This window comes from Ranitomeya imitator, chromosome 3 (genome assembly GCF_032444005.1).
Source record: "Ranitomeya imitator isolate aRanImi1 chromosome 3, aRanImi1.pri, whole genome shotgun sequence".
NCBI lineage: Eukaryota > Metazoa > Chordata > Amphibia > Anura > Dendrobatidae > Ranitomeya > Ranitomeya imitator.
Genome location: NC_091284.1, coordinates 245,648,196 through 245,661,205, shown reverse-complemented (window position 1 = coordinate 245,661,205; position 13,010 = coordinate 245,648,196). Strand labels below are relative to the sequence as shown.

Here is a 13,010-nt window from a genome sequence, read left to right as displayed (position 1 = left end):
TTTTATAAAGGGAATATACCAATTGATAAATGGTTGTCCGAGGAGAGAACCCCTTTAAGGCCACATTCACATGTTGCGTTCTGTCCTGCGGGTTCTCCCGCAGCGGATTTGATAAATCTGCAGGGCAAACCCGCTGCGGTTATCCCTGCAGCTTTATCGCGGTTTGTCCTGCGGGTTCCGCTGCGGGATTTTACCTCTACTATTGATGCTGCATATGCAGCATCAATAGTAATGTTAAAAATAATAAAATTATATACTCACCCTCTGACGTCCCGATCTCCTCGGCGCTGCAGGCGGCAGTCCGGTTCCAAAGATGCTGTGCGACCAGGACCTTCGTGACGTCACGGTCATGTGACCGCGACGTCACCGAAGGTCCTGGTCGCATAGCAAACCTGAGACCGGACGGCTGCGTGCAGCGCTGAGACTTCAGAGGTGAGTATAGCTTATTTTTTATTTTAATTCTTTTTTTTTTTTACCACAAACAGGGTGGATTTGATTTAATTCTAACTGATTTAAATCACGATTTAAATCACTAGTCAGTAAGGCTTGATTTAAATCAGTGATTTAAATCAAAGTTTCTACCTAACTGAATTTGACTCCGCAGAGGTCCCAGCCTCTTCTTCACGGCAAAAATGTTACAACACGAACAGAGTTGAGAAAAAGACCTTAATCCTATTGTTCTACAAACCTATGAATACAGAATCAACCCCTTCAGTGCCAAGTCCAAGAAGTTAGACAATATGTTTCTGAATGTTTGGAGTGGAATAGATCTGCACAACACAAGAAGAATGTGAATCTAAGTGTGTGCCTGCCTTACCGATAGGCGAAGGAGCTTCATTAAAATATTCCCAAACTGGGTCTCTTTTACGGCCTGCTGCCATTATAAGGAAAGAATGTAATAAACCTCAGATCGTACACACAAACAGATCCAGACTTGTCTGTCTGTGGCTGTGCTGCAGTATTGTGCTCAAAGTTTCACTTTCATTTTCTTGTCTGCTTGCCCTTCCTCCTCCTCACACTTAGATTCACATTCTTCTTGTGTTGTGCAGATCTATTCCACTCCAAACAATCAGAAACATATTGTCTAACTTCTTGGACTTGGCACTGAAGGGGTTGATTCTGTATTCATAGGTTTGTAGAACAATAGGATTAAGATCTTTTTCTCAACTCTGTTCGTGTTGTAACATTTTTGCCGTGAAGAAGAGGCTGGGACCTCTGCGGAGTCAAATTCAGTTTTGAGAACTGTGTAAGTAAAGCGAGCGTCTGTGATAATATAGGAGAGAAACTGCCCACTAATCCTACAGAAACCTCTGGAAGAGCATGGCATTGTGAATGTTACACATATACAGCCTATATTCTACTGAGTTAAACAACTCAGCTTTATCTCATGATGGAAGAACCTTTGGATGGTAAAATATTTTCCTCAAAAAGCAGTTTATTGAAAAAAATCCGATTTAAATAAAAAAAATCTGATTTAAATAAAAAAAATCCGATTTTTTTTTATTTTTTAAAAAAAAAACATTGATTTTTATCCACCCTGACCACAAATATGGTTCCCGGGGCCTGGAGGTGATTCTCCTCTCCTCCACCCCGGGTATAACCCGCACATTATCTGCTTATTTCCCGCATGGTGTGCACAGCCCCATGCGGGAAGTAAGCGGATCAATGCATTTCTATGGGTGCAGAATCGCTGCGATTCTGCACAAAGAAGTGACATGGTCCTTCTTTTTTTCCCGCAGCAATTCAGCGCGGTTTTTTTCGGGATTTTCCGCATCATGTGCACTGCGGTTTTTGTTTTCCATAGGGTAACATAGTACTGTACCCTGCATGGAAAACAGCTGCGGACCCGCAGCGGCAAAATCGCCGCGGTTCCGCAGTAAAAACCGCATAGTGTGAACATAGCCTAAGGCTATTTGAATAGGACATGAAGCCCTGAAGACAGCATTCCAATTGAACATTGTTTCAGAGTTCAGAAGTTATTGGGGCCAATTCATCAAAGCTTTTATTCTAGAATTGTGTCATACAAACTCTGTGTAGTCGTAGAGTATATGAGTAATGCGGAGTTGGGCAAAGATATTAAGATTCTTTGACATTTTCATGACACTTTCGATCAGCTTAGCCAACATCGACCGAGCTGGGGAAGAGCCTGGGCAGAGGGCATGGCTATGTTCGGCATCAAATTAACCAAAAATGCCTACGTTTTCTATGCCTGAATTGCTACTTGAGTCGCTGACAGGAGAAGTGTTTCCGGTGTAGCACACAGTGGCGCCTACTACTTGCCAAATTCATTGTGATGTGAAGAATTTGGTGCAATGTACTCTGTCAAGACTGATGTAGCACCATCTTGCACTATGTCTTCATATATCCACTCCATTGGTTCCACATTTGGGCACTTGTTAATTTATATACAGTTAGAGGTTGAAGAAAGACCTAGGTCCATCAAGTTCAACCTTTTGTGCATTTTGACACTAAATTAACTATAACCTGCAATTTTATGTATATCGAGGAAATCATCTAGCCCTTTATTAAATCTGTTGTAGTGTCTGCCAGTACCACCTCTTGTGGTCGGGCATTCCACAGTCTGACTGCTCTAACTGTAAAGAACCCTTTCCTATTTATCTGCTGGAATCGCTTTTCTTCCACACGTAATGAGTGCCCCTGGTCCTTAGTATGGTCTCTGGAAGGAATAAGGGTATGTGCACAAGTTGCAGATTTCCTCTGGATCCGCAGCGTTTTTTTCCGAAACGCTGCAGATCCGCAAGTGAATTACAGTACAATGTAAATCAATGGCAAAAAAAAAAAAAAATGCTGTGCTACTGGTGCGGAAAAATCCGCACTGAAAACGCAGCAGATTCAAAAAAGGACCATGTCAATTCTTTTTGCGGATCTGCTACGTTTCTGCACCTATTCATAGAAATCCGCAAGGATTAAAAAGGAAGTAATCCACACAAAATCCACAGCAAATCCGCAAAAAAAGCGCAGATTCTGACCTGCGTTTTCTGCCAAGAAATGCAGAATCTGCGCAGAAAATTCCACATTCAAATCTGCAACGTGTGCACATAGCCGGAGTCGTGTGCCAGTCCTTTGTACTGACCACACATATATTTATACATTGATGCTGGTAATCTGAGAAGACATGACCGGTGTCTTCCTAACTTATTTCTGTATACAGACCACTGATATCTGTGACCGTGATCTGTTTGCATGGAGATGGGGGATTCACAGATCATTTTTCCTTTGCCATAATAATCCCAGAATGAATCAGCATGTATTGGGTGTGCTTATGCTTTGCCCCATAGAAACTGATAAACGACAAATGGGACAGCCTTTATAAAATGAAGATTGCATTTGATATTTAATGACGTGCAGTAGCATTGCACCAGCTACATAGGTAAAAACTAATGAGCGGTTCTCTTTAAGGGCAATGCATTTATAAATAAAAAGGAATAGCCTCTTACTGCACTTACCTTCACATTAATGATTCACAGGACAATTTGAGGATTTAATGATTTGGCCACCAAACCCTTTCATTATTTCTTACTATTGCACAATAATATGCATAAATAGCTGTATATCCAGTGTGGCCTATTTTTTTCCCCCACATATAAGAGTTCAATGTATCCTCTTGTGAAAAAGGATGCTGCTGTATTTCGGCATATTATGCCTGTCAGCATGATGCTGGCAGGTCCTCTGCTGCCATACTTGCTATTCCCTCGGGCTTAATGAGGGAGCCCTTCCCTCTGTCTGATCAAATCAGTGTTGCAGCTCCTACTGAATCCTGAATTTAAAGGGTTAAACTGCTTGGATTTGTGTTCTCTCCGATCCATGAGCCCAGCTGTAGGTACAAGCCACAGTCATGGAGCGCTAATTAACCCTTGCTCATGGCAGACATATACATCCTCTAGGATGAGATTTTTTTTATACTGTACAATGAAAAGAAAGAAAATTACCATAGCCTCTAATGAAGCTTTAGCAATAATTTTTAGTGCAGCATTAGATCAATTTCTGCATATGTTTTTATAGACCGAATCCGTTTAACCTCTTTTCGGCAGCTGCTTACACGGCACAGGCTCAGGAGTGTGCCCTGCTCCAGGCAGCAAGGCTGCTGGCTCTTGCATAGCTGCCACGTTAGAGTTATTGATGCCATCAGTGCTAGCTTTGACCATAATACCGTACATACTCGAGTATAAGCCGACCCCCCTAATTTTGCCACAAAAAACTGGGAAAACTTAATGACTCGAGTATAAGCCTAGGGTGGGAAATGCAGCAGCCTATTTAAAAGAACACGGTTACAGCTGGCGCTCTGTATAGTCAAAGCAGTGACTGAACCAGCACCGCCGCCATTACTGAGACCAAATGCCTGGGAGAATAAAGATAATTTTCTCCCCTCAACGTTCGGCCAAGTGCAGGTGTCAGGCAGGTTAGTAACGCTGTAAACCTGCAGATAAACCCCATATCCCAATATCTGCAGGCTAAAAGCATTTTTCTGGTGGCAGGTTCCCACTAATAGCGATTTCGGCTGCCCCTCGGCAGCATGCAAACATTATTGGTGTAAAAAACGCAGACAATTCTGCAGGAAAAAACGCATAAAAAGCGCACCTGCGTTTTCTGCCAAGAGATGCGGATTCAGTGCGGAAAAATCCGCGGTTAAATCCGTAACGTGTGCACATAGCCTTAGTTACCGTCCTTTTTATTTCATAAATCAATCGTACATGTGAAAATAAGTAACTTTTTAATATATTTTACCAGATAAAATGCTTTTCTCTGCCAAAATTGATGACTCGTTATCATTGTTCTCCATTCTGAGGTAAAATGTGTATTTAGGGAGGACAGCGCCTCCCATTACTGAGAGGAGATAGCGGCTGCTACTGGTGAGATTCTGTGTAGGTAGGAGGAGGAGGAAGGAGCTCCATCTCTAGCTCCTCTCTTCATCTGTCTACATAGAATCTCACCAGTAGCAGTGACTAGGGTTGAGCGACCTTGACTGTTTTAGGGTCGAGCCGGGTTTCGCGAAACCCGACTATCTCAAAAGTCGAGTCGAGTGAAATCGGCCGATTATGGCGAAAAGTCGAGGATCGACCGAAACACGAAACCCAATGCAAAGCCAATGGGAATTATTTTTTTTTTTTTTCTCTCTCTCTCTCTCTCTCTCTCTCTCTCCACGCCCCTAAGACCTGTGACATCACTCTGCCCACGCCCCTTCATTGGCTGAAAAAAATGGCGCCAAGCGCGTCATACGAAACGCGACTTTGGCGCGAAAGTCGCGTACCGCATGGCCGACCCCACACAGGGATCGGGTCGGGTTTCATGAAACCCGACTTTGCCAAAAGTCGGCGACTTTTGAAAATGAACGATCCGTTTCGCTCAACCCTAGCAGTCACCATCTCCTCTCAGTAATAGGAGGCGCTGTCCTCCCTAAATACACATTTTACCTCAGAATTGAGAACAATGATAACGAGTCATCAATTTTGGCAGAGAAAAGCATTTTATCTGGTAAAATATATTACAAAGTTACTTATTTTCACATATACTTTTGATTTATGAAATAAAAGTGAAAACAACGGCTACTTAAGAGAATGAAGTTGCTGTTTTGACTGACAAGGGGGACTTTTTAACATAAGGGTGCTTACTGTGCGCAGAAAGCATCTTGTAGCACAACGCTGACTCCTAAGGTCACAGACTAATTTGGTGTCACTGATATGAGCCATTACTATGTGGTGGCAGCCGTCTGTCACAATGGAAGTTAAAAAAGTTATCCCATCAAGGGTTTTCAATAACTCAGTGTATGTAATGTAGTGAGTGTATTAGTCTCTCCCTTACCACCGCCTTCTCTGGGAGCCAGCACTGTTGTGCTGCCCGTCTCAGTGACGCCACCGCTCTGCTTGACCCAGAAGTGGCATTTACATAGTAAACCTCCGGCTGTGTGAGGGCTTGTGTTGAGCTGATGTTTGGAGGAAGTCCAAGAGCAGCATCCGCTCACACTTCTTCCTGGTGTCGGTTTTGTCTGAAGGAAGTGAGAGGGAAGCGGCTGCTTATTGGGGCTGCAGAGCTCACGTAGCATAATGATATCATGTGAGCCCGAGTAGAGCAGGCACTGACATGGTGGAATGGTGCCCGCACCAGAGGTGGATATAGGTGGTTGCACATGGGGAAAATCTAGTGTCTGAGTAGTAGACAACCCCTTTAATTAATGATGTATAGAAACGGATGACTGGGTCATCTTAAGCTAATATTCTCAGGCATGGCCTACCCCGCAATATTAGGGGTTGAAATGTGAGGTGCAGGTGTGTGGCACCTCAGCGCTACCACTAATTTATGATCTCACGTGGCGGGGTCATGACTGCAGAGACATGCAAAAAATGTTAAAGAAAATCGGTCTAAAATCATGCGAAAAAATAAGCCCTTTTTTGTTTTACGTAAACAAAAAAATAAAAATTAACCAATGAACCAGACTTTGAGGCAACGTTCCCGTGATGAGCTTTTGGTGAGTTTTTCATGTTGCAGATTTGCAGTTTTTATCAAGTTTTCGATGCTATGGTTTATTTCTCTTTAGCATGTCATGTTTTCTACAAACCTGTTTTATTTTTGATACTTCCTGGTATTTGGCTTGGATAAAACTTTATTGATCTAGCCTTGTGCCGATTACATGCCTTTTTTGATATGTTTCTGCAGTGAAAACACACTAGAAACATGTTTTTTTTACCTGTGAATTTTCCCCATCTAGTGCAAGTCTAAGCGGAAAATCTTCACTTAAACTATTCGTACCCGTAAGAGAAATTGACACATTACGGAGAAGAAACCTGCACATCATCACAGAAAAAATAACATGTTTTGTGGCTTTTAGAAGATGGTGACACAAAATACTTTTCTTAAGTGGCCTTTTATTGTGAGTATGAAATGAAGTGTAAATCAACTATACATATTTGTTATTGCGGTGCTTATATGAACCTAAACTAAAATGAGCTTGCTATTTGACTCGCCCATCACCCACAGTAAAAGCCATAAAAAAATGCAAGAATTACTGTTTTATGATCATTTTGCAAAAAAAAAAAAAGTCTCCGAAACCTTAAGATGGTACCAAGAAAAACTTCAGTTTGTCATGCAAAAAATAATCTATCTCACAACTTTTAAATAAGCATGCCAGTATACCAAAACATGGTACTAAGAAAAACGTACATTTTTCCTTAAAAATTGAGCCCTCCTACAACTACAGCTGTAGAAAAGCTCCCAGATTCTGGCGACACTAATATGATTTTTTTGCTAGATATTTTGATTGTTCAAACATAGAAAAATGATACATTTCTTACCTTGTTAGGACAGCCAAATGGCTGGAAGCCATCAGCTCCCTCTTCCATAATTGAGCCAGTGCAGCAGACACAATTAAATCACTAGATCCACATTAGGTCCACATGCTGTAAAAAGTCAAGCAACACATCAGGGGAGTCGTGCTAGGTGAGGGTTTTTTTTCTTTCGTCGATCGAGACTTGTGGGTGAGAAGCTGTGGTGATATCATACTGTGTGTGTTTGAGGATGGTGCTGTGGAGGTATCATACTGTGTGCAATGAGGGTATTATACAATGCTGAAGCAGTGTAGCATTGTACTGTGTATGGGACTGTGTGGTCATCCTACTGTATGGGAGTTGTGTTGTCCTCATACTGTGTGGGGAAGTTGTGGGGGACAATATACTGTGTGGTGGCCATTATAAGGGCGTGGGAAGGAGAACTGTGGAGGCATCATACTGTGAGGAAACTGGGGGCCAACATACTCTGGGGGGGTCTGTTGTGGCCATTATAGTGTGTGTGGGAGGGAGAGATGTGGAGGCATCATACTGTGTGAGGAAACGGGGCCATTATACGGGGTGTGGGAAGGAGAGCTGTGGAGGCATCATACTGTGTGAGGAAACTGGGGGCCAATATACTGTGTGTGTGGTGGCCATTATACGGGGTGTGGGAGGGAAAGCTGAGGAGGCATCATACTGTGAGGAAACTGGGGGCCAATATACTGTGTGTGGTGGCCTGTTATGCTGTGCTATCAGGCAACACAGTGTGCAGTAATCAGCGCACATACAGTGATATGGCAATAACCCAAAAACAATAGAACAAGCTCTGAGACGTGGAATCTCTGCAGACTGCAATACCTGAACCTATCCTCACACAACTAAAAGCAGCAGTGGATTGCGCCTAACACTACCTATGCAACTCGGCACTGCCTGAGGAGCTGACTAGCCTGAAGATAGAAATACAAGCCTGACTTGCCTCAGAGCAATACCCCAAAGGAATAGGCAGCCCCCCACATATAATGACTGTTAGCAAGATGAAAAGACAAAACGTAGGAATGAAATAGATTCAGCAAAGTGAGGCCCGATATTCTAGACAGAGCGAGGATAGCAAAGAGAACTATGCAGTCTACAAAAAACCCTAAAGCAGAACCACGCAAAGGGGGGCAAAAAGACCCACCGCGCCGAACTAACGGCACGGCGATGCACCCTTTGCGTCTCAGAGCTTCCAGCAAAAGAGAATAGCACAGCTGGACAGAAAAAACGGAAACAAAAACAAAGTAACACTTATCTAGCAGAGCAGCAGGCCACAGGAAAGATGCAGAAGCTCAGATCCAACACTGGAACATTGACAAGGAGCAAGGAAGACAGACTCAGGTGGAGTTAAATAGCAAGGCAGCCAACGAGCTCACCAAAACACCTGAGGGAGGAAGCCCAGAGGCTGCAATACCACTTGTGACCACAGGAGTGAATTCAGCCACAGAATTCACAACAGTGGCCATTATATGGGGTGTGGGAAGGAGAGCTATGGAGGCATCATACTGTGTGAGGAAACTGGGGGCCAATTAACTGTGTGTGTGGTGGCCATTATACGGGGTGTGGGAAGGAGAGCTGTGGAGGCATCATACTGTGAGGAAACTGGGGGCCAATATACTGTGTGTTGTGGCCATTATACGGGGTGTGGGAGGGAAAGCTGTGGAGGCATCATTCTGTGTGAGGAAACTGGGGGCCAATATACTGTGTGTGGTGGCCATTATACGGGGTGTGGGAAGGAGAGCTGTGGATGCATCATTTTGTGTGAGGAAACTGGGGGCCAATATACTGTGTGTGGTGGCCATTATACGGGGTGTGGGAGGGAAAGCTGTGGAGGCATCATACTGTGAGGAAACTGGGGGCCAATATACTGTGTGTGGTGGCCATTATACGGGGTGTGGGAGGGAAAGCTGTGGAGGCATCATACTGTGAGGAAACTGGGGGCCAATATACTGTGTGTGGTGGCCATTATACGAGGTGTGGGAAGGAGAGCTCTGGAGGCATCATACTGTGAGGAAACTGGGGGCCAATATACTGTGTGGTGGCCATTATAAGGGGTGTGGGAAGGAGAGCTGTGGAGGCATCATACTGTGTGAGGAAACTAGGGGCCAACATGCTCTGGGGGTCTGTTGTGTCCATTATACTGTTTGTGGGAGGGAGAGATGTGGAAGCATCATACTGTGGGGTGAAAATACTGTGTGAGGGATGTGGAGACCATTATACTGTACTGTGTGGGGAACATCATTCTTTGTGGTGGCAGTGGGGGTTTCATGCTTTGTGGGGGAGAGTGAGAGGGGCATCATGTTGTGTGTATTGATCAAGAGTCATTTATATCTTTTGATTAGCTGATACTGATAAGCCCTATTATGACATGTATAAGCAGTAGCAGCGAGTCAGCATACTTAAGTCTGCTAATATTAAAGGGAATCTGTTACCAGGCCTTTGCTATGTAATCTCAGAGCACCATAATGAATGAGCTGAGAGTCTGATTCCAAGGATGTGTCACTTATTAGTTTGGGTTGTAGTTTCAATACAATCAGAAGTCTTAGCTCTGCTACATCTACATAAGAATCATTGTTTTCTTTCATCAAAACTACACCTAGCGAATGATACATTCCTAGAAACATTCCTCTTGTTTGTACATTTTGCTATCAGATTCCATAGCAAAAGCCTGCTGACAGATTCACTTTAAGTGATAACATTAATATAAAATAATGAGCAAAATTAAAGGAGCTGTCCAATACTAAGACATCTCCTTTTCATTCCCTATGTTTGGCCCCGTTAGGCTACGGTCACACTATCAGTATGTGGTCACTATTTTACATCAGTTTTTGTAAGCCAAAACCAGGAGTGGAACAAACAGAGGGGAAAGCTATTATAGAAACTTGTCACCAAGTCTGTATTTTTGACCCACTCCTGGTTTTGGATAACAAATACTGATAGTGTGACGGTAGTCTTAAAATAAAAATAATTGGGCGCAGGGCTTGACACTGCTGGAACGGTGCCGGAATGGAAGGTGAGTGTTATTAATTTATTTAGGCCTAGTAGTGGACAACCCTTTTACGTTTGGCCTTTTAGTTGTGCCCTCCACAACAGTAACGTTTCTAAGGGGCATAGTTTCCAAAATGGGGATCACTTATGACTGGTGGAGGGAGAAGGGAGTTCCCTTTGTATTGACACCTCCAGGGCTCTACAAATGCAAAATGGGATGATTTGTTTGGATGGAGCTTCTAATATAACAGCCCCTAACATTTTCTTGAAATTTGAAAAATTGCTGATAAACCTACAAGTCTATAAAATAATTCTATGGAGCATCTTATGGGGCCACCAACCTTTATGGAGCAGCATATGGGGCATCTTATAGGGCCATCAACTTTTATGGAGCATTATATGGGGCATATTATTCTATGGAGCATCTTATGGGGCCATCATTAAAGGGGACCTGTCACCCCGTTTTTTCAGATTGAAATATAAATACTGTTAAATAGGGCCTGCGCTGTGCGTTACTATAGTGTATGTAGTGTACCCTGATTCCCCACCTATGCTGAGAAATACATTACCAAAGTCGCCGTTTTCGCCTGTCAATCAGGCTGGTCTGGTCAGGTGGGCGTGGTGACATCGCTCTTTTCTTCCCCAGCTTTCCGTTGGTGGCATAGTGGTGTGCGCATGTCCAATTTCCGAATTCCCTGCGCGCACGTGAAGAAACAGCGCGCGATCTGCGCTGTAATCCCTTGCATCGGTGGGGGCGGCCATCTTCCTGGGGCCGCGCGTGCGCAGATGGAGTGCTCTGCTGCACGGGGCTTCAGGAAAATGGCCGCGGGATGCCGCGCGTGCGCATTAGAGATCGCGGCGGCCATTTTCCCAAAGCCGAGTTTGCATCTCGGCTTTGGGAAAATGGCCGCCGCGATCTCTTCTGCGCACGCGCGGCATCCCGCGGCCATTTTCCTGAAGCCCCGTGCAGCAGAGCACTCCATCTGCGCACGCGCGGCCCCAGGAAGATGGCCGCCCCCACCGATGCAAGGGATTACAGCGCAGATCGCGCGCTGTTTCTTCACGTGCGCGCAGGGAATTCGGAAATTGGACATGCGCACACCACTACGCCACCAACGGAAAGCTGGGGAAGAAAAGAGCGATGTCACCACGCCCACCTGACCAGACCAGCCTGATTGACAGGCGAAAACAGCGACTTTGGTAATGTATTTCTCAGCATAGGTGGGGAATCAGGGTACACTACATACACTATAGTAACGCACAGCGCAGGCCCTATTTAACAGTATTTATAGCTCAATCTGAAAAAACGGGGTGACAGGTTCCCTTTAACCTTTGTTCAGCATTATATGGAGCATTTTTTAATATGGAGCAGCTTATGGGGCCATCATTAACCTTTGTCCAGGATTATAAGGGGCATATTTTTGTATGGAGCATCTTATGGGGCCCGTCATGAACTGTATGGAGCATTATATGGGGCTCCTGATTCAATATGGATATTCAAAAACACTTAACCTACTGATGTCTCAATCAATTTTACTTTTATTGATATCCTTATTTTTGAAATTTACCAGTAGCAGTTGCATTTCCCACCCTAGGCTTATACTCGAGTCAATAAGTTTTCCCAGTTTTTTGTGACAATTTTTTTTTAATGAATTTGAGTTTTTTTTCACCACTTAAAAAACTCTAAGTTTTGGTATCTACTGTAATCTTATGGACCTGGAGAATCCTATTGAAAAGTTATTTACCAGAAAGTGAATACCTTTAAAAAGAAAACCCCAAAAACCAATGCAGAATTAGGAGGTTTTTTTTACAGTTTCCCAAAACTTGGAATATTTTTTTTCCTGCACATTCATTGGTATAATGATTGGTGCCAAACAAAACTACGACTTGTCCTTCCAATCAAAATCACCTCATATAGCTTTGTTTGGTAGAAAAGTGAATAAATTATAACACTTTGAAGAAAAGGAAGGAAAAAATGAAGGTGCAAAAAAAAGGAAAATCACCAAGTTGGAAGGGGCTAGATCTTAATTTCTACTTGGGCCATGCATTTAGCCACTAATCTACATTTTTTACTTATAAAAATTGCTTGAAGGTGCCTGTGTGTATAAAGTGCTGAGTGTCAGGTGTCTTTCAGAAAAAAATATAGGTAAGGAGGGGATTAATATCAATTTATTTTATCTAATAACTAGCTGAAGAGCCCGGCGTTGCCTGGGCATAGTAAATATCTGTGGTTAGTTATAGCACCTCACTTCTCTTATTTTCCCATCACGCCTCTCATTTTCCCAATCACATCTTTCATTTTCCCCCTCACATCTCTCATTTTCTCCCTCACACCTCTCATTTTCTCCCTCACTCCTCTCATTCCCCCCTAACACTTGTCATTTCAACCTCACATCTGTCATTTTCTGATCACTCCACTATTTTTCCTCACTCCTCTCATTTTGCACTCACACCTTTTCATTTTCACCTCACACCTCTCATTTTCACCTCATCACCTCAGTATATACATGTTTATCATCTCCCTTATATATAGTATACATCTGTATGTCATCTCCTGTATATAGTATATACCTGTATGTCATCTCCCCTGTATATAGTATATACCTGCTGTGTGTCATCTTCCCTATATATAGTATATACCTGAATGTCATCTCCTTCTATATATAGTATATACCTGTATGTAATCTCCTCCTGTATATAGTATATACC

At 43.3% G+C, this 13,010-nt stretch overlaps 1 long non-coding RNA gene across 1 annotated transcript in view; it reads left to right on the top strand.

Moving 5' to 3' along the window:
* Positions 1–13,010, top strand: part of LOC138669656 (uncharacterized) — an 89,254-nt gene that overhangs the window by 39,891 nt on the left and 36,353 nt on the right. Inside the window, exon 2 of the long non-coding RNA XR_011319216.1 lies at positions 6,725–6,886. This is a non-coding gene — a long non-coding RNA (uncharacterized lncRNA). The remainder of the gene's footprint in view (positions 1–6,724; positions 6,887–13,010) is intronic.